The sequence below is a fragment of the Lutra lutra genome, chromosome 1, assembly GCF_902655055.1.
Source record: "Lutra lutra chromosome 1, mLutLut1.2, whole genome shotgun sequence".
Taxonomy (NCBI): Eukaryota; Metazoa; Chordata; class Mammalia; order Carnivora; family Mustelidae; genus Lutra; species Lutra lutra.
The window spans coordinates 42,362,217-42,387,805 of record NC_062278.1 but is presented as its reverse complement, the minus strand read 5'-3'; the positions used below and the strand labels follow the sequence as shown (position 1 = coordinate 42,387,805).

The 25,589-nt window shown below is 34.1% G+C and overlaps 1 protein-coding gene across 2 annotated transcripts in view; it reads right to left on the bottom strand.

The window, feature by feature from the left end:
- The window catches only part of EPHA3 (EPH receptor A3), a 378,318-nt gene that overhangs the window by 282,060 nt on the left and 70,669 nt on the right, over positions 1–25,589 (bottom strand). The gene's annotated exons all lie outside the window — the stretch shown is intronic.

The window sequence follows — 25,589 nt, the reverse complement described above, 5'->3', positions numbered from 1 at the left end:
GAGTTCATTGACACTAAGAAATTTATAATGTTGATGAATACATTTGAATTGTATTGTGGTTTGTGGGATATTCAGGAAAAAAGTTGCTTAGCAATTGATTATACCTAGACAAATATTCCAACATCAAAACCTCAAATTGGTTACCTTAAATAACACTATGAAATGGCTGTTGTACGAATGGTTTTGTGTTTTATCTATTTTAAAAGAGAATGAAAAATGTTGCTGCCTAAAATAAATTTTTATTCATCTTTTCCCAATTTGGTCTAGAATTTAGTAAAATCAGTATCTGGCAAAATGAGGTAAATCTAAATGATGTCCTTACCACCTATCTCCAAACATGACATTTTTTAATGCTCTCAGTCATTTCAAGGAATACATGTTGGTGTACCACAAAAGAGAATTTGAACTAAAAATACAAACACACCTCCCCTGCTAACAAAATAAAATCTAATAGTTATACGCAGAAAACAAAAGATGTAAATGCAATGAACGTTTCAGTTCTTAATATCTTTTACTCACATTGAATTTTACACAAACAAGAAATAAGTGGCTATTTGGGGTTTTGTTATTACAGCAGCTAAGGTTATCCTAACATTTTTTTTCAATGCAAAAAACACTTAAAAAGTTTCAAGACTTTTCAGGAAGTCTTTCAGTGAAGCACTGCTTTCTGTGATCCTGAATAGGTTTGGGAAGCTTTTAAGCTGACATCACGTGGTTTGTGGTCCTATTTATGATTCAGCAACTATTAGAACAGCTGTTTCTGTTATACCTGTGTCTACACTTTTTTTGCCATGCCAAATTTTGCCTTGTGCTGCCAGGAAAATCTCTCTTTTGTCATGTTATATTTGAATTCAAAACCTTCTAGGGCTGCCCATTGTCTACACAAATAACTTCAAACTCAAACCAATACTTTGGTATTGGCATTCTTCCAAAAACTAATTCCAAAATCCATGTATGTTTTTCTAAAAGTTTGAATGGAGATTAGTGAATTACATGTTTCACATACTACATTCTTGGAGAGTGAACTTTTCTACTGTTGTCAAAAGCCATATTAGATCTTCTTTTGTTTATGGTATAACACCAACTCAACCATACTCTTTTCTCCTTGAAGCTGTCCATACCCTTACCATTCTTAAGAAGCTTTCTGTAGTATATAATCTTTATTTTTTCTTTTTTCCCAATTTTTATTTAAATTCTAGTTAGTTAACATACAGTGCAACATTGATTTCAGGAGAAGAATTCAGTGATTCATTTATGTACAACAACCAGTGCTCATCACAAGTGCCCTCTTTACTCCCCATGACCAATCTAGTCCACCCCCCAAACCCACTCCCCCATCAACCCTCAGTTTATTCTCTATCTTTAAGAGTCTCTTATAGTTTGTTTCCCTCTCTTTTTTCTCCCCTCGTAGATGTACTATACAACCTTTATTAAATGCCTTATGCATTTATAAATTTAATCCATGATGAATGCTAAGATTAGTTTAATTTTGTTCTATATGCATTTGCTACATTTTGGACCTCTTCATAGCTTCCATAATATGCAGCATACAATTTCATCTTTTGAGAGACGTATAAAAATTATTTTTTCTCATAATATATGTAGGACTCATTCAAGGGAGTGCAAATATAAACCTCTTAAAACAGAAGATATTTTAATTATGTAAATAAATATATAACTAAAATCCTTGTGAAACCCATTAGAAATGAGTTCTGAATTCTTATCTCCATTATAGAGTTAATTATTTTCATCAGGAATGGCAAGTTTTCGATCCTTAACTAAATCAATGGCATTTAAAATACATGAATATTTTTCTATTTATGTATAGTAAAAACACATAGGAATCCCAATCCATAGCTTCAATTCACAACATTAAATGAAATATTAATTTATTGAATTGATGGCAACCACAAGGAAGAACTATAATATTTATTTGGCCTTTGAACCACATTAGAAAAAAATAAATTATTAATATTAGGATGTTTGAATTATCAAATCCAATTTGTAGAACCCACCAATGTGATAAACACAGTTTTCAAAAACTTCTTCTCCCTTGCTTTTCTACTAACATAAAAACAATACAAAAACAAACAGTAAAAAGTACTAATTATGTTAATAACCTTGGTCATTCAGGATCTAGAATATAAGAAAGGTACCCATTTTCTGGAAGAAAAATTGGCTTGACTTAACTGTCACACCAAAAGTCCAAAAAAATAATAAATTTAGACTGTTTTAGAAAACTCTAGACATGATATACAAAATATATCTTAAGAAAAGAAAATGCCCACCCTGTACTTTTAATAACCACTCATACACTACTTTCAAACATCCACTCTATGAATGTATTATATGGGGGGCTTGTAAGAAAAAAAGTGTATGTAGATTCTCAATTCTGATGATTTTACACCGAGTTGTCTTTAATAGTAAAGTCACAAAGTAAAATTTATATATATGTTTAATATCATAAAAACATAAAGAGTGGGGACGCCTGGGTGGCTTAGTTGGTTAAGCGGCTGCCTTCGGCTCAGGTCATGATCCCAGCGTCCTGGGATCGAGTCCCACATCGGGCTCCTTGTTCAGCGGGGAGCCTGCTTCTCCCTCTGCCTCTGCCTACCACTCTGTCTGCCTGTGCTCATGCTCGCTCCCTCTCTCTCTCTCTCTCTCTCTAACAAATAAATAAATAAAAATCTTAAAAAAAAAAAAACATAAAGAGTGAACAGAAGTTGGAACTTCAAAAAATTCTGATGTTAAAAAGTCAGTATTACATGGAATCTTTTTATTATTATTACATTAGTCGTATAGTAACATTGTAAAGAACTATGACAGAACTAGTAAAACTCCAGAAAATAAATGCTTTACATGGACATTTTACAGAAAATTAGATCATGGATATTAGTATTTGAAAATAAACCAACTGACTTAAAATTTTTTAGGTCGAGGTTTTTTGTTTTTTTTTTTTTTTTGTCTTTTTTTAAAAATCAGAATAGATATGAGTTTGTATTTCAACTGATGAATTGGTTGTAAATATTCCTGCTATGAATATTATTTTACTAGACATCAAATGGAGGTGATAACCATACACAGATTTTCAAAATTTGATATAAAATGCTATTTAAATTATGGAGGTCTCATTGTCATTTAACATTTTTCCTCTCAATATTGATTTGGCAAGCTATCACAAGTCCTTGAATGCAGAGGTATACATTGCAAGAAGATAATGCAAACAGCACTATCATGCTTTGCACATAAAAGGCTGCAAAAAACAATTATTACTTCATTAATTTTTAACAAAGACCATATTGCTTGTAAGTGTTGGTGGTTTGCCTACTCACTCCACTTGCAAAAACAACAATTCCCAAGCCCTAGCATTTGCTGGGGGCTGAAGACAGTAGAAATAACATCCCTAAATGAGCATTTGTCTCAACAGTAGCAGCAACAGAAATCATTAATTAAAGCTGTGGCTGTAATGTTTACACTTTAGAAATTTAAAGAATGCCCATGTTTACCCTCTCTTCCTACTCCAAGAACTAATGTGTAATGTTCATAAATTATTAGAAATATTATATTGCCATAGTAATTATCCCAAGGAAAACTTGGGTTTAAAAAAAAAAAAAATGGGTGACTGGGCACCTGGGTGGCTCAGTTAGTTAAGCAACTGCCTTCAGCTCAGATCATGATCCTGCCAGGATCCAGTTCCACATTGGGCTCCCTGCTGAGCAGGGAGTCTGCTTCTCCCTCTGACCCTCCCCCTTCTCATACTTTCTCTCTCTCTCAAATAAATACATAAAATCTTAAAAAAAAAAAGTGACATATAGAATTGGTGACATATAGAATCAGGTGGTACAAAGAAAACATATTTCCCTCTATCTTCTTAATTAAATAAAAAAGTCTCTTCAAGGGGTTTTCAGCAGTAAGATTGTCTTTAGCAGAAGGGGGTACAGAACCAGAAAGAAGTCAAAGTTTTTCTAAAGGTTAAATTCCCCCAAATCACCAATTCTGATGTTTAGTCTAATTCCCAGATTCTTATTCTGAGCTTTAATTATTAGACCACACAGGCCAGAACTGAGTTCCTTGTTTGTTTGTTTGTTCTTTCTTTTTCCAAGTTATTACAACCATAAGAAAATCATGTATCCAGACTTCCTATCCCTAAAAAGGTCATTCTGAAACTTATTCCCAGAAGCAGAGACAAGGTAAACTTCCCCACTATCAAAACACAGTGTAGGATACAAAAGAGACAATTTGTATTTTTCTAGATAGAACAGTTCCTCATCACTGAGTGAAACATGTATTTTGGGAGGAAAACACATTTTTTTAATAATTAATTGGCATTTAACCTAATAACTATCATTCTGATAAATCACAATTATAGTAATTATGGACTTATACTCTATATTAATTATGCTTTTGGATACATTTTTAGCTACTTGCATAGAGGGAATAAGGAGGAGAATGCTTACATTTTCTTTAAGATCTTGCAATATTTTTAGTGCCTAGGCTAACACAGTTTGGGAAATGCTTAAAAAATAAGAAAAAGAACTTTTCATGATTTACCTTCTAAGATTTGAAGCCAATTTCTTAGAAAGTTACAGATGACAATAAAGAGAAAATGATCACCAATATTCTTATGTTTATAATACTACATTTGCATTTCAATGGCTAATAAGAAACAGATAATGCTGTACTTTGCAAAATGCTAATGATGACTAATCTTACACTCAATAATTGTAATATTAAGTTGATTCATGTTATTCTTTCTCCCCTCATGTTTCGTAGTCCCATGTTTATTCCCCTTTGTACACACACAGAGCCATTTCAAAATTCAGTGGTCATCTTAAAAATATTTGAACAGGGGCACCTGGTGGCTCAGCGGGTAAGCCTCTGCCTTCGGCTGGGGTCATGATCTCAGGGTCCTGGGACAGAGCCCCGCATTGGGCTCTCTGCTCAGCGGGGAGCCTGCTTCCTCCTCTCTCTCTCTGCCTGCCTCTCTGCCTACTTGTGATCTCTCTCTCTCTCTCTGTCAAATAAATAAATAGAATCTTTATAAATATATATATATATTTGAACATTTACTATGCATCAACATTTTAACCATGGACATGTATCACCACTTATCACAGGAAAAATGTCACTACGAAGTGTAAGGCACAGCTATATCTACAAAAATCATTATATTCCCATTTTTTTAATAAATAGCTTTTTAGCCCATTCTGATCTGAAGAGCACACACACATACACACACAGAGAGAGATATATATTTCTAATAGTATTATATAAAAAGGTAGAGTAAAGTAAAACAGTTGGAAAAAATGAGGAATATAACTTTTTTTGTTGTTTTTTGTTTTTTAACTTTCTTGCTGTTGTTGTCAGTTTTTGGCCAAATCAGAGATTTACATTTGTAACCAGGAATTGAGGAGAGGGATGGGGATTTGATGTTGGAAAACCAACATCAGGTAGATGATAAACCAGCATTTGGTTAGAGTCTAAGAATAGAAATGCCCAAAAGGGCATGCCTGGGATGATATGGCTGGCAGTCTTTATAAAATGACTACTATCCACTCCCCCAGCTACCTTCAACCCCTAAATATTCTGCAAAAAGTTTATTACCATCAAATTAGAATTGCCTTATTTAAATGGAGAGGACAACTTCCCACTTTGGGTCAAGTATACTGAAAAGAGCTAAAAAAAAAAAAAAAACAGGAAAGGAATGAAAGGCCAGAGATTATTTTCTTTTAAAGATTTCATTTATTTATTTGAAAGAGAGAGCATAAGCAGGGAGAGAGGGAGAGGGAGAAGTTGACTCCCCACTGAGCAGGGAGCCTGATGGGGGGTGGGGAGGGGTTCATCCTAGGACCATGGCATCATGACCTGAGTCAAAGGCAGCCTCTTAACCAACCGAGCCACCCAGGCACCCCTGGCCAGAGATTATTAATAAGGAAAGCCAACAAAAGATTTCAGAGAGTGAGATGAAGATTTAGGACCCAGATGATATGAGAGTCCTGTGCAGAATTCTCAGGAACATTGGATGCACCATGGTACTTTTTGTAGTTATAATAAGCAGCAGGCTGTTAATGGCAATGCCTTCAGAAAGTTTGGTGGTGAAGGGGGTGGCTCTTGGGTCCCCTACAAGGACAACATTGGATCCTCTGTCTTTACTTTAGCTAGTACCTCATAATTCAATCTCAGTAATTCTCAGTTCCTTAAGCCTCTCAACTGAGGGAAGAACCAGAGTGTCCTCTGTTCCACCATTCTACTATTTGATTTTGGTCATCTTCTTTCCAGATGGAAGTCAACAGTACTGTGCTGAGCTCTCAGTGCTGCTGTCACATCTTTCACTTGTAGGTGAATGTGCCATATTTCTGACCTCACAGTCTATCTACTTCCTTATGTTGATAGTTCTTATTTCCAGCTAAACCTTAGCCAGGGAGCTTTTTAAAACTATTGCTTCGTGTGTATTTATTCAAACTAATAGTTTTCAAATTGCTTAGGCAGTTCTAATGTATCCCTAACGTTGAGAAGCAACTTTCTATATCCCTTGCCAACTGGATTATTCACCTCTACTATCTAGTTGACTTGGCTGCATATTCCAATACCAGTTTCCAAGACGTGAATCTCCTAGGAAATGATGTCTAAAGTTTCTAGATAGCACTTCCTCTTTTTTGTAGAATGGCCTTTTGCTCAGCCCTCATCCCAAGTGTCTGAAGATTTTAGGTTTGCCAAGTCCTGGACATGGCTTACAGAGACTCACCTGAATAACCTTATCTACCTCCCATAAAGATTTGTAAGATCCTAATATAACAAATAAAGTAAATTTCATCATAGTGTTCTTCTATTTCACATTTGGTGGTAAATACAAAGTGTGTGCATTACAAAAAGATCTAAACTGTGTGGGAGAGTTACCTTCAAGCATGCATTTCTCCTGAAGGCAAGAAAACTAGTTTTAGACCTGTTACTTTTTTTATAGTTTGGTAGTTTCTTACTGTGATTTTCTGTGGTGATTTGTGATCTTCTAAGATGCCTCTCTCATAGAAGTTTTATTAAATTATTAAATATTTCTATGTAAAGCTTAGGTTAGAAATCATGGATGATAAAAAGATAAGTTACATGTGATTTTTGGTATCCAGAAGTTGATGCTGGACAGAGAGAGGCAGAAGTGTTTGTTGCATAAGGCAAATGATGATATGTTTGTTCTTTAAGATATGGCAAGGAGCTGTGGGAAAAGGAAGGGTTTCCACTGTAAAGAAAATTGTGGGAAACAATTAAGTGTGAGCAAACAGAACAGTGTGTGGGAACAGAACCTGTTTAAGGAAATGGATTTCAGTACAGACACTGAGCATAATCTGTGGGCAGTTACTTAGAACAGAAAGGCCTGGGCCAATGTGAAAATATCACCCGGCATGCCTTGTCTTTATTTGCTACAGTGAGTAACCACTGAAAAGAGGCACATGATTAGCTCTGGACTGGGATCTGATTCTCCAAAGAAAAGAAGAGGGCAATAGAAAAGCCACCACAAAGATTCAGAAGAGAGGTTGTAAGATGACAACCTCTATTAAATGAATGTACACTGAACATTTTCCAGAAGATTATAAAAGGATGTAAGTTTTTGCTAAGCAAAATAAGTCAATCAGAGAAAGCCAGTTATCATATGATCTCTCTGATATGAGGAATTTGATGTGGTTGGAGCACCCAGGTGGCTCACTTGGTTAATTGCCTACCTTCAGGTCAGGTCATAATCCTGGGTCTTGGAATTGAGCCCTGAGTCAGGCTCCCTGTTCAGAAGGGAGTCTGCTTCTCTCTCTCCCTCTGCCCTTTCCCCCAGCTTGTGCTTGAGCACTCAAAAAAATAAACAAAACCTTCAAAGAAAAGACATGGTCACTAATTTATTTATTCATTATTCTTTCTCCTCTACACAGTCTCTGGTTTGGCTACTCTTCCCCTCTCAAACATCTAGCTCATGCCTAAAATCAAGTACCCAATTAATTAAGTTTACTAAAATTAAATATCACAAAATGTGCCTAATATTAAACTTAAATAACTAAAAAAGCACAGGAGTATGCTTTTGGGTACATAGTGCATTGAATTTTAAAAATCACTATTTTGTATAGTTATGTCTCAAAGAGTGGCCCTACTGAGTTAGATAAAATCCATTTCATGTTTATAAACATTTTTGCAATTAAAAAAAATGTGGGGAGTGAATTTCTAGGAGCTATGTGTCAGCAGAATTATAACAAAGATTTTTAGAATGGATGGTGACAAAATTTTGGAAGATGAAGAAAAGAGTCTTAAAGTCTAGGAGATGGTGGGGTGGCAATAAAAAAACTTTCAAAAACAAATAAAAATCCTTAAAAGTCTACCAAAAAAGTGAATTTCTAGTCAGAGGAAATGACGTGCAACAGATACAATGTACTAAAATATAAAATTTACTATGGGGAAATTTATATAAATTCACCATTGTCAAAAGTTTTCAATTAAACCTGCTATTTGAATTTATTTTTTTCTGCAAGGGCATAAATGTCAATATCAAAGGATATACAAGAAAAGTGTAATTTACACTATGCAGTTGTGATTTTAACGGTGAAATATTTCTATTTATAATATGAGACATAATTGTAAATACGTTATCCTTAAGACAATAACAATGAAGTATACCATTATCTAAAACTTACCTCAGCAAAGAGGTCAATATGGTTAAAAAATAATTTAATAAAAAAAAATAATTTAATAAACCATTTACCTATTCCATAAAATTTGAAAAAACAATTTATATTTATCAGAGGTTTTCTCATTCTGTGGTCTTATTTATATATATACAAATGACTTTACTCCTTATGGAATAAATTTCCTTTGAATATTAGGGACTAGGACATTGAAACTATCATGTTTCCAGTTCTTGCAAAAATGTTCAATATGAAATTGTCCAATAAAAAGGTAATTTTAGAATTCAGTATAACTGCTTGGAAATAATGGGGGGAAATTCCATGCACATTGGCTTAACTTGTCTAGACTGAAAACTGTGCTAAGATGGACATTTACAGAATTATTACAAATGGCCAACTACTTAGAAATTAATGCATAGCAGTGACAGCAATACATTTCATATCAGTTGTGAGATTCATGTAATTTCCTGCTATGATAATGGGTCACAGCCACAGTAATTCATAGCAATTTACGATATACCTGTGGAGCACTCACAGTGACGGAAATGAAATTAACTCATGTCACTGTGGAACATATGCTAAGTTTTATAGATCTTCAGATAACTAAGTTTATTTTTAACACAGTAAGTATGATTCTTAAGAGCGATTCCCTGAAATGTAAGCTGCTTTACAGCAATGATTTTGCAGACTTTTTCTTCAGTTCTTTCCACAGGGAGGGCAACCTTGCTTCAAAGGGACTTTTTAAATTCTTTCTCCATTGAGTATCCTGGGGAGCCCAGATTAAGAGTCTAAACTCTTTGGACAAAGGGTCCCTGGATTAGAAACCTAGCTCTGCTACTTAATAGAAGATTCAACAGACTATGATTTAATTTACAGATCTATAAAGAGGAAAAAAAAAATAGCAAACTCTGGAGACTCAAATAACAGTGGACTATCCATTTAAAATAGGTGTAATAGTGTGCAGCACACAGGAAGCAGTAAACAAATATCATTTATTACTCTGCCAAAGCTAAGTTGGAGTGTCTGGGTGGCTCATTGGTTAAGTAGCTGCCTTCAGTTCATATCAAAACCCCAGGGTCCTGGAGTCTAGCCACACGTTGTACTCCTTGCTCAGTGGGGAAACTGCTCCTCCCTCTCTGCCCCCCTCCCCTGCTCCTGCTTTCTCTCTCCCATTTGCTCACTCTCAGATAGATAAAATCTTAAAAATAAAACTAAGTTAACAGAAAATGTCATCAGAATACACAGATTTTTTTCCTTATAAAATAATACAATTCTTTTTTTAAACTCAAACTTTCCTTGTTTCCATTTTTTTTTTTTACTATTCTAATGTTTCTTCAAATTTATTTAAGGTTATCAAAATTGTAACAAGTGTAGTTGTTTAACTGTTTTGAAATTCAATAAATATAGTAAATGACAAAAGTTAACTGAATATTGGACTACTTCATATTTTTATTATAAATGAGTCTGCTATCTTTTATCTATGATAAATTTGCTATTCTATGTGGAGTGAGAGTTTTGCCCATAATATTCCACACTTTACCAAGTACTACATATATTTCTATAATTTTATTAGACATTGCCTTTCGATTCCTTTCACTATTTTTTTAAAATATAATCTATCTGAATAACATTTTAACAGTCATATGCTATTTTTTAAAGATTTATTTATTTATTTATTTATTTATTTTTAGTGGGGAAGGATAGAGGGAGAGGCAGAGTGAATCTTAAGGAGACACCCTGTGGAGCACAGAGCCAGATCTGGGACTTGATCTCACAACCCTGATATCATGACCTGAGCCGAAACCAAGACTCAAATGCTTAACCAACTGAGGCACCCAGGTGCCCCATTCATATTTAATAGTTTAATAAAATAAAAATATATGTTAAATAAATTAAATTAATAAATTAAAATAAAAATAAATATTATTATGCTTTTACTCCATACTGATCAGTGTGTTATGCCAATTATCCCATATCTACATAGAGATAATAATAGTTTCACATAGGATTTTTCACTTGCTTAATAGATGATATTGATAGTTAATAAGTGGTTACATAGTTCTTACCTGCTAATGAAGTAAAATAATTATGTATCAAGCACTTACAAGTGACAAAATTGTTTTCTGGTACTACCATTATGATAAAGATGCAAAAGTCATAGTTTCCTGCCCTTGAAAATATTACATTTTAAAAACAGAAATATGTGTCTGTAAGTCTAACAGTAGACAATCATTCATTTATTCCACAGAATACTACTGTAGTCCAGGTACTCTTTTATGTCTTGGGGACCTCTTCTCCTTCATTAAAAAAATAATAAAGCCACAGTGTTTTCATAAAGCTTATGTTCTACTTGGAAGAAAACAAGAAATCAAAGAGTAAGCACATATACAGACACACACAGGAACACATACAGTAGGTGTAGTGGTGACGCTCATCACAAAGAAAAACAGAGATAAAAAGTAGGTTAAGAGGAGATAGTGGGTTGATTAAGATGGTATTTTCAATGAGGTAACTGGGAAAGAGGTCTCAGTTTTGCAGCCATTTGAATGAAGTGAGAAGCCAGGCCAAGAGCGTATCTGCTAATAAAGCAACCCAGGCTGAGAGCACAAATGCCATTGGCTATGAGACGGGGATGGTGTAAAAATCCAGGCCACTCTGGCTGAAAAGGAGTGATCCAGCACGAAGCGGTGAAATACTGAATCAGAGAGGTAGCTGAATACAAAAGCATTTAGGTCCTCATTGACTATGTGAGGGACTTTGGATTTTATTCTCAAACAAAATGAGAATTCAGTAAAGGGTTTGGCCAGAAGAGTGATATGGTCTGACTCATGTATTAAAAAGGTTAAGGGCTGCTGTGTAGGAAATGAACTCTAAGGAGAAAAGGTCTAAGAAATGAGATCATTAGGAGGTTTTAAATAGCTCAGGTGACAGAGGACAGGATGTTACTTGTAGAGAATAGATCAAACTCTGGAATTATTTTGGTAGTAGAGCAAAGGACTTGATGACGGATTGGGTGTGGGACATTAGAGGAGGGTGGAGAATGTGATATATCCACCAAAGAATGGCAATCACCAGTGTGAAACCGGAGAAAGAGAATAGCAGCTAAGAGGTAGCATTTAGGCAAGAAATTTCAACATGAGTGGAATCTCGACTCATAAAAATAGGTGATGATGGAAAAGGAGGGAAAAAAAAAAATCCAGGCACAGGAAGCAAGATGGAAAATGCATATAAACACAAAAGTACCAGCTGAGTGGTTATCATGAAGCTGCTGAAGTGAGAGAATGAAGATCCCTTGATTAATACAGCATTTACTTACTACACACCTTTTATAAGCTAGGGATTCTACAAGGTGCTGGATTTACAGCAGCAAGCAAAAATGACCTGAAATTCCTCTCCTCAAGAAGCCTTCATTCTAGTGGAAGAGACAGGCTAAGAAACAAACAAAAACAAACAAGATAAAGAATAAAATTTATGTTTTCTTATGTAGTAGTGTGTTTTAAGAAGAAACAATAAAGGAAGCAAGGAGACAGTTGGGGGGTGGGGGATTTAAAAACAACAGCTCAGAAAGACCTCACCAGAGAGGAGATGTTTAAATAAAGACCTGAAAGGATGGCTCAAGCCAGAGGAAGATATTTGATATTCACTGAGGAGATATTTGAGTAAAGAAGTATGGACGCAGCAGGAAAGAGCATTCATGGCAAAGGAAAAAGAAATAGAAGACCCTAAGGCATATATCTGGAGTAAAAAACCACGAAGAGTGAGATGTATGTGGTGTGTCCTAGGAAAAGGGACAAAAAGAGTATAGCAGGGGAAGAGTTGGGAAATTGGAGGAATTAAGGTCCAATCTTGGGATGTGAGCAGAGGACCAACAGGACTCTCATTGGAGAACCTCAATCTGGCAACTTTACAGGAAATAGTAGAAAATTGGATAAGTGGGAGATGATCTCGTGAATAGTTTGGAATATAAATGAGGTTTTTCTCATCATTCAGAAGATTGAAACCAAGATCAGATTTAGGGACATCACTTTGACAAGAGTATTTAGGATGGATTGTTGGAGGAGTGGGTGAGATGAATTTGAGAGTTATTGTGGTTAGTTAAGGGAGAATGTGGGGAGTTTAGCCATTTTGCTCATTATTGATTCCCAGCACCTGACAGGGATCTACATCATCCATTAATTGAATGAACACATGAATAGGTTAATTTTTAAGAGAGTAGTATTTCAGGAGTAGGACTACAACTTGGAAACTGCTGGATATTTGGCTTGAGAAAATTAAAAGCCTGAAAATGACTCAGGTTTTAAAGCTAACATTTGATAATAATACTGACCATTTTATGAGGATGTTACTAGTAGCAGGCTTTCTCAGAAATGCATCATTTTATCCTTTCAAAAGCTCTATGTAGCAGGTGCTATTATCAACTAATTCTATAGAGGAGACAAAGGAAAGCTTAGTAAGAGATCCAACTACTTGCCCCAAATTGCACACCTGTTAAATGGTGGAATCTAGACTCAAACTCAGAACTCTTTCATTACAAAGCCTTTCCTATTTTCCAGTAATCTGTGTTGGTGACTTAAAAATAATGTCATTAGAGAGAGCAGCAATAGAGGTAAGAAAAATTATAGGAAGAAGAGAAGCAGTTTTCTTTAATATAAGCCAAGTTTATTATGTCAATGTGAAACACAAAGACAATTTCAAAAGTTAGAAAGGTCATCTAGAAGTCAGGGGGAAAAGGGGGTATAAGAGTAGAAATTCAGGTTTTGAAATTGCATAATTAAAGCTTTGGAAATGGTTACAATGATTAAAAAAGAAGAAAAAGTAATTTTAGAGACCATTTTTGAAATGCATTATGTTTAGACGTTAGGAAGAGAAAGATGAGCTGATGAAAGGAATGGAATGTTTATAAAAACTGCTCTTTCAAAGCATTTATATTGAAATCATCTCCACATCACAATAAGGTTTTTAAGTTAAATATAGTAAATACTGCTGGAAAAGGAGCATTAGAGGAGTAAGATTGAAATAGGAAAAAAACAAGTCAGAGATAGCAGACAGGAGAGAATGTCAAGAATTTTTTTTATTTAATATGAAGAATAGAATAAAAGGCATATAGTCTGAGAAGAATAAACTAGTAAACAGAAGGATATTGCTGACTTGGTGACTTATAAAAATATTTTTGTTTTTCAGGTAACATAGCTTTTTCCAAAACTTTATGGAATTAAGGAAGGCATTATAAAATAAGTTGAGTCAGTAATTGTGATTAAAAATATTGTATAGTTGAACAGAAAAGATTAAGAGGAGTCCACAGATACAGAGCCTAGAATATCCATTTACTGCATAAAGATATCTTAAGACTTTCTTTACTAGTAAAAATATTGACATCTGGAGATGAAAACGTCCAATATCATAATGCTAATAAGCGTCCAACTAGACCAACCAATGTTCAGTTCTTATGCTCCATCCTATATTAGTGTCAATAAACCATACTCCCTCTATAAGACAGAAAGGATTGATTTTCATATCAGCTTTGGTAGAACACTGATCCACTAGAAACCCATAGCAGTTTCAACTGGAAATTCCCCCTTGGTTATAGGCAAAAATTAATGGGTTTAAAACAAATGCATGAGCATGGTATTGCTATATTTTTAGAAGAAACCTGTTGCTTTATTTTATAGTATGTTTAAACATGTCTTGAAATATTAGTATTTTTTTAAAAAGCTACATTCCAAAAGAATAATTGAGAATAGACTTAACTCTATTTTAATCCTGACTTAAAGACAACTATAAACAAAATAAATGTGGTAAATATTACTCTATGAAAACTACCACATGATCATATCTGTTCTACAATATACAGCATATAGTGTTTCACAGTCCAAAGTAGATGTGATTAGAAGTAAAAACAATGAAATAAAGTGGAATGCTAAAAATCCAGATGCTCAGAATTAGAGATAAGCGTAATGCATGAGATGTTCATAAAATATTAAGAATGAATGAAAATTTAAACATGGTGAGCATGGAAAAATAGTCCAATGTTATTCATCTAACATTTAGATAACAAGTAAAAATACTGGGAGAAACTTATAAAACTAAATGGCATATATTCAGAACATTATTTTGTGTACTATTTTTTTTCAAAGAAAAAGGAATTGATTTAAATAAAAATAATTGAGAAAAATTTTCTAATGACAAATTAAGTTGTACAAAATAGGTTTATCAAATTGGAACAATTACTCCTATAATAATGCCAAGGCCATTATCAATTGGGGAAATAACAATTACATTCAAAGCCATTTTGAACTTAAAAAAAAAACTGAATCCAAAAATCAGTCATAACTTAGAATTCTTGTTTTCTTTCTTCACAGTTTGACCATTTATTTGCATGTGTTATCTCAAATGTTCCTGTATCTTGAAAATGGCCCACTTAAAGAGAAGGTATTCAACAGAATAACTATTTTGAATTTTCAAATTTATATTAACATGAACTAAAATTTTATGCCATTGTACCTCAAACTAATTTTTGTTCAACTTTCTACAAAATATTTCAGAGACTATCCATAGATAAATTTAAAGTTTAGGTATAAAGAGTAGGTATGCCAAAATATGCTTATTTAAAAATATTTTTCTAGGTTCTCTTTCTAATTACACAACTGATGACCAGTTCTGATCTCTAGATCACATGAGGCTAAAGCTGGTATTTTTTAACAGTAGTCTGTGCTAGATTAGTAGCAGGATGCTTCCCAATGTTATTTTCCTAATATTACATGTCTCCAGAAGCCTTCAACATCCAGAGCTATTTGGCACTTAAAATGGTAACGTGTACCAGTTTGTTTGCATTATGATCCCCTTCAAAATATAGAACCCAAGTCAATTCTGGGTAATGAATTAGGTTATGGTACTATACTGAGGAAAACTAATATTAACTCTAGGTTTCCAGATTTTTATAAGTACACTTGAAAGAAGATGTTCTGGTGAGATGTCTTAGTCAATTTTTTACTCTAGTTATTTGAGGGCTAATTCTTAAATCCCATAACCATCTAGGTTGTTATAAATAATTTAGTATTTACTTTATCAGATTTAACATATATAATATATATGTGATATATACTATTTTATTATACACACACACACACAATGTTGGTTTTATGTATAGCATATTTTATCCTTATCCATTATCATAGTTCACTGCTTTAAAATATTAACCTTGTTATTTTGAAGATAATTTAACTCTTACCTCATAAATCTGGATCCAAGAGGACCTGGAGTACAGTATTTTTAATATCAGCAGTCATCCAACAGTACTATAGGTGTCAAATGTAAGTTGATGAACACTGTAATGTTGTTTCTAGAACAAATGCCTAGGATTCTCCTCTTGGATCGTGGTGAGACTAGACAGCTTGACTAGTCCCCCACATAATCAAGCACTGAATGATTTTTTATGTAGTAGACATTTTTCTGAGTTCTTGATATGTATAATCTAATATAATCCTCATAACTATTCTAAAGTTTAAAGGATTATTAATATCTTCTTCCCATCTCTGAAGATACTAAACTTCCAAAAGACTATACAAGATCTTGTCAACACTCTCTAGGAAGTGACAGGAGATTTGAACTCAGATATTCTCATTCACAGATTGCACTTTTCATCACACTTCTCTGTTGATTTGGCTCTGCTTATCTTTTCCTTTTCCTGGTTCTTATCATAATTCTTTGGGGGGAGTAAAGTTCCAAAAGACACTTCTCTGCCACTCTTCCACTTAAATAGGAATCAAATTCCTGTTTTCCCTGCTTTGCAAAAGCTTTCCCTGCTTTCCACTACTCAGTGGGCCACTCTTCGATCTTTAAGTCTCCATTCCTATGGAATCTTGTCAGTAAAGATTTTTGTTTCCCTCTTCACTAAGGTAAGGCTTAGTCACTTGTTTCTCAGTTTTGCACCCACTTCACTTCCTAAATAGATCTACTCTTACATATACTACTCCCTATTGCACTGATTTGCTTAAACATTTTTCTCCAAAGCGGTTCCCTGAAGGTAAATTTATGATATTTAAGAGTACAAATTCTCTGTGTAGCTGCAGAATCCAGTGGAGTGCTTGAAAATTATGTATTTGCAGGGGCAGATCATGTGAAAGTAAAACATTAGCTGGGCACAATAGGGACTCAGGAACTATGGTAAACTAGGAAGTACACTGATAGTCTGAAGAAATTCCACTTTAATTTTTTCATAAACACTCCATCTTCTGGTGTATAATAATACGTAGCAGGGTTCATCTAATACATATTTGCTCAACTAATGAAAGAAGAAATTATATTTTAATTGTTCCAATAAAAAGAACAACAGGAAATGGGTAAGCATTTAATCAAGTGTTATGGGCTAAATTGGGTCCCACCACCACCAAATCCATAGTGTTGAAGTTCTAATACCCAGTTCTTCAGGATGGAAGCATACTTGGAGATAGGTTCTATAAGGAGATGATAACCTTGAGATCATTAGGGCAGGCCCTAAACCAATATGACTTGGTATCCTCATAAGAAAAGGAAATTTGGACACAGACACAGAGGAGAGACTTTGGAAGACAGAGCAAGAAGACATTTATCTATAAGCCAAGAAGAGAGGCCTGGTACAGATCCTTCCCTCATCACCCTTGAAGGAACCAACCTTACCAACACCTTGATCTTGGACTTCTGGCCAGTAAAAAAAGTGTGTTTCTATTGCTTATGCCACCCAGTCTGTAGTACTTTATTATGGAAGCCCTAGCAAAGAATACACAATGTAATAACATCTATGCAAAGTTGAAAAGTCTAATATTTCAAGTCAATGTAGATTTGGGTGCCCAGTTAATTGGTTGATTTATCATTGTGTTCTCCAAAATTTCTGGTTCAGATTTTTTCATAGATATGCCTGGCAAACAAAGAGTTTTGAAGAGAGTTAGAAAAAGAATTTAAGATTGTTTTTTATTATAATTGGGCCAGCCCCCCCCAATTAAATATTTTTCTTTATCAGCTTGTCTTAGCAAGGGTTAAAAAATAATGTAAGTTCAGGTGAATGTGACCTGATTTCAATGAGATATATAAAATATAAAAACGGAAGGAGGAATACCCTTTAGTTTAAGTAGTCATGGTGTCAGGAAATGGTTAAGTAGTAAAACCTTGAACTGCTACAGATGGAGGATGTTTAATAGTGCTGCACAGGAAGTATGTAAGAGTCCAAGTTTCTGCACAATGAGAGACTGTTTTCAGCTAAGACCTAATGTTGAAATTATGCTTCCAAATAAAAGTGGCTGAGCTTAAAATTTATTTTCCATTATTATATTTCTGCAGAAAATAGCAGGGCTAGTGGACAATAGAATGCATATATAAATAATAAATTACAGAGCATACTAGGCAAAATTAATGCCTTCTTACTAATTCCACTGTTGAAAATAGAGTACTCAAAGTGATTTTTTAAAGAGAGTAGCTGATATAAAAATATATATATACATATTGCAGAAGAAGGAGAAGGTTCTCTTTTGGAACAAAAGCAACTCAGTCAGGGCAGATTGATATAAGGCAACCAACAACTCACAGTAATATCATCTGGAAATCAGAGCTTTTCAGGAAGAAAAATGAAACTCAAACCAGAACTAGGTCTTTTAGTATAGTTTCCAATACTATGCTTAGAATAAAGGATCAGACATTATACCAATGTAATAAAAGTCTGGACATTAATATCAGAATCCCACTTTGTATCAGATAAAGCCTATGGTATACTTCCTACTTTATAATATAAGATCAATCCTTGTTTAGTTCTATCTATACTTGAGAAATACTCAAGTTTATTCCCTTCAGAAATTGTCAACATCTTCTAAACAGACTAGAATCTATAAAACCATTACGCTCAAGGCAATACCAAATGAAGAAAGAGTTTGTAGAAAGGGAAGATAAAATAATGATAAGCTTTGTCAAATGCTCTTAGTACCTGAGAAAGATGAGGGTTTAGGACTGAGCCATTCAATTTGGCAACATGGAAGTCATCAGTGTGCTTGTTATAGAATGACTTTAACTGGCTTATGCCTATCTAGATATGTTTCGTCTATTTGTTTCTTCAATGACATTTTATTGAAGAAATAGTATGTGTTGGTACTACAGAGGTAACTATGAAAAATAATAAATCCATTTATTTCCATAATACACACAATTAAATCAGAAAATAAATGACAACAAAATGCCCATTAAAATGCTCTATTTCTTCAGATTGCTTGTTTTTATTTAGGATATACTAATTACATAATTTAAAATATATTTTAAAATTATCAAACAAAACAGATTGATGTGCTAAGAAGTTATTTGTGTCAGTTAATATATAATAGATTTCTTTTCCAACAAGTCAAGAGAATTATTATATTGCATTCCTCAACCCAGTTTTTTAAGTGATGCCACAGAGCTATGTCATGGTCAATTATCTCAAATAAGTGTCTATGGTAAAAGACGGCTGCTTAATTTAGCTTTTCATACACAGGCAAAGGCACACACACAATAGACATCAATAAATATTTTCTATGATATTTACCAATTAATTCTAGGGATACACAGTTGAGCAAAACAAGAGGACAGTTTGTAGAATTACACTGATATTACAAGTCCAAATATATCATTTCATTTAAGTTAAGTAATGTTTACTTCATATTGACTTTTTCATAAATGTTCATGTCACTTTACCAACATCTATCTTCATATCTTAGTCAATGTAATAATATTATACATTTACCTTTTTATTTTTTTTTTTAAGATTTTTTTTTATTTATTTGTCAGAGAGAGAGAGGAAAGAGAGTGAGCACAGGCAGATAGAATGGCAGGCAGAGGCAGAGGGAGAAGCAGGTTCCCTAACGAGCAAGGAGCCCGATGTGGGACTCGATCCCAGGACGCTGGGATCATGACCTGAGCCGAAGGCAGCTGCCCAACCAACCGAGCCACCCAGGCGTCCCTACATTTACCTTTTTAAAACGCTAATTTGATGTTAAAATAACATGGTAAGGGGGTTTTAAAAAGTAATTCAACAAAGGCAAGGTATGTACGTGAAAATAGAAACTTAGTATGTAGTACCCAAAAAGAGTACATTCACAGTGTGAAGTGAAAATCTGAACAGTACACTGTTGTTAAGTTAAATACACGTTTACAGTCCATATAAATATGAATAAAGATTTTTAATTTCAATTTAATTAGAAGAAGTAAAACAAAGCAGCAATAATTTTGTATGGGATAACTCCGAGCTCTACAAAATGGACACACAGAAAATTAAAGATTAAAAGCATAGCTCAGGTAACAAAAAATTCAATAAATTCAACAAACAGGTGCATAACATATCACTTCCTTGGTTTCACAAGTCTTTGAAATGTTATCCTTCTACACAATGGAATTTTCTATAGAATTCCCTATCCACAACATGTTTTCCTATTGTCATTTACCTCAACACTGAACATACTGTGGAATCAGTACTGCTGGGCTGAATGAAACTGTAAAAAGCACCAGCTGGCTGTATTCAGAATGGCACTTGTCCAGGTCTCAAATGTCTTATTTATATACAGTGGAATTCTGCCAGCTGTTTAATATTTAGGGCTAATAAATGTAATTGGCAGTACTACAAAAGCACAACTAACAAAATATCAGAAAATACTTCCTAATGTGAAGTTTGACTTGTTCTTATTTCACATAATTCAATTTGTGACACTGGAAAATAAGTTTAAGCAATTTTTCTTTGAAAAGAATAAAAAAATTAAAGAAAAGTGTAAACGAAGCTGTAGGTGAGTTGTAAGCTTACCATCTGGTCTACATTTTATTAAACCAGGGGCATATATTGGTAGGTAAAGCTTATAACATTATATGGATGAACAGAGGTATTTAGACAGGTCCCCGGGCCTCTCAGACAAGGTAAATGTTAGTAAGTCCTTAAGGAAGCCACAACCTAGTGTCAAAATAAATTAATATCACATGAAAATGCACTGAGACTTTACCAAGAAAGGTTTATATAAAACGTATGATGGCGCCTCTAACTGTGCCAGTCAAAAATATAACATTGTGATTTAGGTTTTCATTTCTAGAAACCAACAGTAAGCATGCGTCTCTTGATGAAAGAAAGAAAGAAAGAGAGAAGGTTGGAAGGGAGGGAGGGAAGGAAGGAAAGAGAAGGAGGAAAGAAGGGAGGAATGGAGGGAAAGAAAGAAAACCTTCCTTAAAGAAAACAAAATAGGTACTATACTTTAAATTTGATTGACAAGAAGGTAAGTGGTGTGCCTGGGTGGCTCAGTGGGTTAAGAATTCAACCCTTGCTTTTAGGCTCAGGTGATAACCTCGGGTCCTGAAGTGGAGCCTTACATAGGGCTCTATGCTTAGCACAGCACCTACTTGAGATTCTCTCTCCCACTCCCTGCCTTTCCTTTTACTCCCTCTCTTTCTCTTTTAAAAAAATAAATAAATCTTTAAATTTGATTGACAAGAAGGTGAACCTCTCCTCAAAATACTAAGACATACTTAACTGTTAAGTCATTATTTCATCTAAATTAGCCAAAAAATGACTGCACCCTGGAAGTGACATTATATGAATCCTAAGCCATCATTTGCATAATAGTGTGACCATGTGAACCCAGAATGCTCTGATAGCCGGGGGAGTAGAAGGGCAGGGCTATGATTGTGAATACCCACGTGAAGTGAAAAATGGAAGAGTATAACTGGAGACTGAACATATTCTTCAAATTCCATCTATTCCACACTTAGCTTTAAAGAAGATAAAAAGACATAGTTCTTTACCTAATAGTGAAATGTTAAGGGGTAGAGATGATGCAAAACTAAATAGTTAAGAGATCTGAATTCTAATTCTGATTCTAGGAATTTCTATGTTACATTTGGTAATTACTAGCTACCCCTAAGTCTCTATATTCTCATCTACTACAGATCAAACATAAGCCCCTTTCTGTATAATTAGTCACTTAAATGTCCAATTCATCCTTAATTAGTGCTGGATTAACCATCTCACAGGGACAGCAGGGTTGCCAAACTTTAGTATTTTTAGTTTCCTTTTTTTAATTTCCAAAATTTATAAAGATCTTGGAAATACTTAAAATTGAAAAAAAATAAGTACAAAGAAGTTTTTGTCAGGAGAAAAGCTAGAACTTCACTAAACTTATACTACTAACACTGTTTTTACTTTATTATATATTAATAAAAGCATAATATTTCAGGATTTGGGTTCTTAATTGTCCCCTGATTACAAGTACACATACATAGACATATGCTATCTTCATAACAGTCATATAGATAAAGGACAAAATCGTATCAGAATAATAGTCTAGAAATAGGAAAAAAGCAGACAATAAAATCGGCTCTTTTATTATAGACACACAGAAATCAAGAACATGCCATCCAAACTGAAGATACCAAACTCCCAGATGGCAACAGATACAAAATTTGCATGGGTTTGGATGATTTAATCCTAGAGTAGTAGTTCCTTGCTTGATATCCAAGTATCACTGCTACCTTCCCTTTTCCTAGGCCCCTTGTCTTCCCACCTGATTCTCCGTCATCTTGCTACAAACCACTCAGCCTTACTACAAAAGCTGGGAGAATATGGTAAAACTATTGAATTTCTGAGTTTTGTTTCACTTTATTTTCACAATCAAAAGGGATACCAAGAATTCTGGCATGGAAAAATTTGAGTGCCATGAATGCGGTATCTTTTGTTTATTTTTTTTAAAGAGCTTTACAGCATGTGTTTATATTTTGAATTATACTCCTGAAAAACATAAGAGTTTGGTTGTTCCACTGCTTGTTTTTTTTTTTTTTAAGTCTCCTACTGACTGCTACTTTGTAATTTCTGCATATGATTATTGAAAGTAGGATCACTTATGGCATATTGAAACTAAATTCAAAACAACCGGAATGTAATTACATTAATGCCAACATAAACCACCAACCCAATGAATGAAGGTCTTTTAAGCACAAATAGAATGTGATGGTTTTGATACCATATAATCCCTGTGGCCTGGAACCTACTACGATACCATTGCTGTGCAGGGGCCTCCATTTTGATGAAGTCACTTAAACTGATCAACCAGCCAATGAACTACTTTTACACAGTTGTCCTCATGTTCCCTTCTTGAATGCATAAATAAATAAATAAATAAATAAATAAATAAATAAATAAATTCTCCCTTAGGGGAACTGCTTACTTTCAGTTTTAAACTATCTGAGATAAAATTGATCATCCTTTTTCAGTGATCTCTGCAACTACTCAATCTTTGACACATTGGGAGAATACCAACAGCCTGAAAATTCCCAATATTGCTTTGAATCAAGTGAATATTTTAAAAGGAAAAGATCAAATCTTTAAGAAGCAAGAAGAAAAACTACCATTAAAGTATTTATAAAAATTACACCCTTGGGGCGCCTGGGTGGTTCAGTGGGCTAAAGCCTCTGCCTCCGGCTCAGGTCATGATCCCGGAGTTCTGGAATCGAGTCCCACATTGGGCTCTCTGCTCGGTAGGGAGCCTGCTTCCTCCTCTCTCTGCCTCTCTACTTACTTGCGATCTCTGTCTGTCAAGTAAACAACCAAAATCTTTAAAAAAAAAGAAAAATAAATTACACCCTTAAAACATTTTTAAATTCATAAGATATTTAATTATTTAAGTCTCAATAATTCTATTAACCCACAGAACCTCACAGACTTCTTACAATCATGATTACATTCAAGCCTTGAATTTTGCAAAGGAATTTCAGATAGGATGCTAGTGTAAAAATCTGTAGCTATTACTTAATTCCTGAAAGATGACAGCTACTCATTAGATCATTCAAAAAATGGGTAGAAAGATGTATAATTCAAGATTTCTACTTAAGCAAAAGCCAAATTTTGTAGATCCCATCCAAAAATAAGATCCAGAGTTGTCTTAGCTTGAGCTGTTACATCAAATTTCCATAGATTATGTGGCTTAAACAACAAGTATTGCTTTCTCACAGTTCTAAAATCTGGGAAGTCTAACATTATGGCACCAGCAGATCCAGAGTCTGGTGGGGACCCACTTTCTGATTTGCAGCTAGCCATCTTCATATAATATCTTCACATGACAGATAGCAGAAAGAAATCATCTCTCATGTGTCTTATAAATGCACTAATCCTATCCAAAAGAACTCCATCATCATGACCTAATTAACCCCAAAGGCCCACCTCTAAATACCATCACACTGGGAATTTAGACTTCAACATATAAATTTTGGGGGGGACAGAGATGGTCAGTCCATAGCAAGAACTATCCAAAATGAGATGTATTTATCTCAAGTGCTCAGAAAGTCATGTAGGATAGGAAGACTACATCAGAAATTCAATTCATGTTTATGTGATCCTCTTTTTAATTCATATTTAATTTCAATTTTGTGTACAATATATTCAGAGGTATGTGTACACATAAATCTATAGATATCTATAAGAATATACCAAATGAGAGTTCAAAAATTATTTTAATTATCAGAGTATGTCATCAAAAAGCTTTAATGGTTTTAAATTATATTGGGAATCTGACTTCAAAAATTATCTCCCTGGATCTTCAAATTAAAATCACATTTGCAATCAGTTTTTTTTTAAGATTTTATTTATTTATTTGACAGAGAGAGAGAGAGAGAGAGCACACTCATGCACACAAATAGGGGGAACAGCAGAGAGAGAGGGAGAAGCAGGGACCCTGAAATGGGGCTTGATCCCAGGACCCCAGGCTCATGACTGAGCTACCCAGGTGCCCCAACAGACAGTTTTCCTTTCAGGTTCAGAAATGTCCGACAATTCTAGCAAGTTTTAGTGCTTGCTTTGTATATTCTAATCCAAAGACCAAGCTATTTATCACAGATAATTTTCATCCAAAACATTTTAAATTAAATTAATATAGATTATATGATTCTGAAAAGCATAATTCATGGAGATTTATATCACATATACATGGTTTTGATCTTTCAATATTTCTTCATAAAAATGAGAAAGGAACATCTTACTTCCATGACATTGTTACAAAAGTAGAAAAATATGCTAAGTTTATGTTGGTTATATCTCAATTTTTGCATATGTATTATTTCCAGGTAAAGCAGAAAACTTACACACTGTGCACACACAAAGTTAATACCTATGATTTTTAAAAAACTGTTTAACTGAAGCCATATTTTTTTTTACTCAAATTTTGTATATGCATTGACTTTTCATTTAATTTTTCAACAGATTTCACCATACTCCTCTTTATATCATAATGTGAGATAAGTCTTTTGAAATTACTGAAATGAGTAGAAATCTATGTGGACTATCTGGAGAGTCAACTGGACATCTATTCAAACTGTAAAACTCCCTACACCAAACTATCAATACATTCCTACCTCTTATTTTTAAAGAAGATCCTGGTATATTTAAACTCTCCACAAGGAATAGTCATATTTTCTGTACTGCCCAGGCTACACCACTAGCAATTATACATTCCCGGACTGATCTTTTGCAGATGTCAAAGAAATTTGATGAAAGAATGTTCTCAGAATGGAGGCATGGTTGAGATAGCAAAATTCTGCCACTGAGTATGATATGCCTTGCTTTAGGAAATAAAGGATGGTATGAGACCATCCTTTTATTTTTACTGAAAATAAAACCATTTATTTTTCACGGAAAGGAAGGTGGCGGGGGGTGGTAAGGAGATGATTAAAATCATTAGGAAAAGCGGAGGAAGAAGAAGGAGAAAAGAAATTTGTCATAGTATGGCCAGTAAATAAGCGAAAAAATTACAGTGAAAAACTAACATAAATAAGAATGGAAATAATTATTATCATTTGTCAAATAGCCTGTAAGTGCCCAAGGTTGGCTAAATAGTTCATACGCAGTATTTCATTGGCCTAAACAACAATCCTCGAAAAAAGTACCAATATTTTGCCAAGGAATAATGACGTGAAGAA